Raw genomic sequence first — 3,331 nt, forward strand, 5'->3', positions numbered from 1 at the left:
CCCCTAGTGGTTCTGGGCCCCCCATGGTGGCTTCACCTGATTCCCTCCTTTGCTGTGGGGCTGGGGGCAGGGATGCAGATGGGCAGAGGCAGGAAGAGCCTCTCACTTCCTGGCCCTCCTCTCCCCCTCCCACTCTCCAACCTGAACACAATTTTCTAGAACGTCCCCAGGTCCTGGAGGGAAAGCTCATTACCTGCAATCTGCCCATAAAAACACCAGTAGCTGCCTGCCGGCTGGGGAGCCAGTTACTCTCAGCTCAGCCTGGCAGCGGGGTGGGCAGGGAGGCCGAGGTGTGCAGGCTGTGGGACCAGCTCAGCCTCTCTGGAGATGCCAGCTTTGTGCAGAAACAACCCTGACCTCTGGCAGAGCTGGCCGCCCAGTACCTCCCAGAGGGCCATTCCTGGGTGGGGAACGCTCAGTCTGCCTGCCATGTATTCCACACGCATTCATTCCAGGCCCTCAACGTGCTGCCGGTTATTATTATGAATAACAACGTCGGCAGCCCAGGTTGGGGCCCCCTTGGTTCCGGGCACCTGCTGGCCCACCTCCCACCATGCAGCCCCGCCCACTGTCGGGCAGGGCTTTCCCACAGCACATCTGCTACACAAATCACTGCCATTGATTTCTTGGAAAGCAGCTTTAGGGATTTTGTGATTTTTTTTTTTTTTTTTAGTTTGATTTTAAATCCTGGTTTATTCTCAGCACCTTAAAAGAGGAAGTGGAGATTTGGAGGCAGGCTGGATCCTTCCTGCCACTTGGTTTTCCTGCTTTTTTTTCACCCTACTTCACCCCCAAACCCAGCCCACCTCTTTTACATAACCTGTCTCTTCCCCCAAAGGGGGTGGCACCAGGACCTCTGCCCTGCCCTGAGATGGGAGGAGGGGATGGAGTGAAAGATAGTGACTTGGAGCCCAGGCAGTGTCCCCTGTCCTCCTGGTGATTCCCCCCACCCAAGCCCTAGTCAGGATCTCCCCTTCCCACCCCCAGCCTTGGACTCAGGGCACTGTCCCAGGAGCCCCCTAAACTCTGCTGTTTCCATCTCTGTGGCCTTGGGCACACCATTAAAACTCTCAAGGTCTCTGTTTCTTCCTGCAAAATGGGTATAGAGGTGCCATCTTCCCGAACCGTGGAAGGACCCATGGAGATAACCAAGGCAGTGGGGGCTTTGCGAGAGCTCTGAGGCATGAGGGGTTCTCAGTGATCATCGTCTCGCTGGGAGAGGGTCTGGCTGCCTCACAGGGGCCCCTGGGTACAGGTGGAGTCAGAGAGGCCTTCCCAGCTGAGTGTTTCAAGCTCAGGCTCTGGAAATGTTGCAGCTGCCACTCTGCTACGACCCAGCTGGGACCCACTGACAGCATCTTAATTTCAGCCCAAGCTCTTCTCCAGACGGACTGCTAATTAGGGCTAATGGGCAGCTCTCCCTGCTGTTTCCCGCTTCCTTCTCCTCCTTTATTAAAGGGAGCCACTGAGCAGGGTCGCTGGGCTGATGCCCCAGGGCCCCATTGGTGAGTCAGTCCTCTGGGTTAAACACTGCTTCCAAAGTCTCTTGGCCAGGATGAGCTTTTCTGTTGCTTTTTTACCTGACAAATGGGAGGTGGAGGAAGGGGCAATATTCATCCAGGCAGGCAGGCAGGCAGGCAGGCAGTTCAGTGACCGTGTACCCACTTCCTACTTTATGCCAGGCCCGTGGGAGGCACTGAGGCCATACAGATAAGCTGAACCCGAAGCCTGACATTCCTGAATTCAAAACTTAGTTTAAGCTTGTTCTGGCTGTGTGACCTTGGGCAAGTTACTTAACCTCTCTGAACCCAAGCTCCACATTTGTAAGACAGTCCCTACTTCACAGGTGTGTTGTAAGGATGAGATTAGATGCAGGAAGCTGAACACAGTGAACAGCACCACGGCCATGAGGCTGGCAGGAGTCTAAGGGATGATAAAAGGCCTTGAACACCATCTTGAGAAGCTAGAACTTCATGCCCAGAGAGCAATAAACAAGAACTATTATTCTTACCATGTCTGTCTCAGTTCAATGCTTATTAAGCACCTCCAAAGTGCTAAGAATATGATAATAGCTACACTTAGCCCTCACTATATGCCAGTCACTGTTCTAAGTAACTCATTTAATCCCCACAATAACCCTACAAGATGAGGGTGATTATTATCCCCATTTTACAGATATAGAAACTGAGACACAGAAAGGTCTTGCCCATGACCACCTAGTCAGTATTTAGTTATCTATCACTGTGTAACAAATTAGCCCAAGACTTAACAGCTTAAAACAATAAACATTTATTATCTCACAGTTTCTGTAGGTCAGGACTCCATAGGCACAGTTCACCCAGGTGCCCCAGGTCCTCACTGCTACTGACTGGAGATATTAGCTCCTTGCCATGTGGGCCTCTCCATAGACCATAGGGCAGTTCATAACATGGCAGCTGTCTTCCCTCATAGAGAGTGAGTAAGGTAGGGTGCCCAAGATGGAAGCCTTCATCCTTTTATAACCTACTCTCAGAGGTGACATTCCATCACTTCTGCTATATTGTATCTATTAGAAGCAAGTCACTAGGTCCAGCCCACACTCAAGAGGAAGGTAGTCCACAAAGGCATAAATACCAGATGCCACCACCCCATCGGAAGCCATCTTAGTGGGTATCCAGTGCAGCCAGTAAATCGAGGAGCTGGGGTATGAATCTAGGAAGGCTGGGTCCAGAATCCTTGTTCTAAATCTAGAATCTGGTTAATATCCCAGCTCCACAATTGTTGCCTGAAAGATGAGAAATGAGACACCATCCCTGCCCTCCTGAAGCTCTCCATCTAGAGAGAGAAGCAGAAAAGTAAGAGGGTGAGATGAAAGGTACAGTAGCAGAGGAGGGTAGAGCAGATTAAGCAGGAAGCCTTCCTGAAGGAGGTGATGCCTGATCTGAGAAGCAAAAGACAAGACGGAGGGCTTCCCTGGTGGCACAGTGGTTAAGAATCCGCCTGCCAATGCAGGGGACACGGGTTTGAGCCCTGGTCCGGGAAGATCCCACACGCCCCAGAGCAACTGAGCCCACGCGCCACGACTACTGAGCCTGCACTCTAGAACCCGTGAGCCACAACTACTGAGCCTGCGTGCTGCAACTACTGAAGCCCGCACGCTTAGAGCCCATGCTCCGCAGCAAGAGAAGCCACCCCAATGAGAAGCCCGTGCACCACAAAGAAGAGTAGCCCCCGCTCGCCGTAACTAGAGAAAGCCCGCGTGCAGCAGCAAAGACCCAATGCAGCCATAAATTAATTGATTAATTAATTTTAAAAAAAAGACAAGATGGAGTTGGCTAAGCAAAGAGGGGTA

The sequence above is a fragment of the Balaenoptera ricei genome, chromosome 15 (genome assembly GCF_028023285.1).
Source record: "Balaenoptera ricei isolate mBalRic1 chromosome 15, mBalRic1.hap2, whole genome shotgun sequence".
NCBI classification, from domain to species: domain Eukaryota; kingdom Metazoa; phylum Chordata; class Mammalia; order Artiodactyla; family Balaenopteridae; genus Balaenoptera; species Balaenoptera ricei.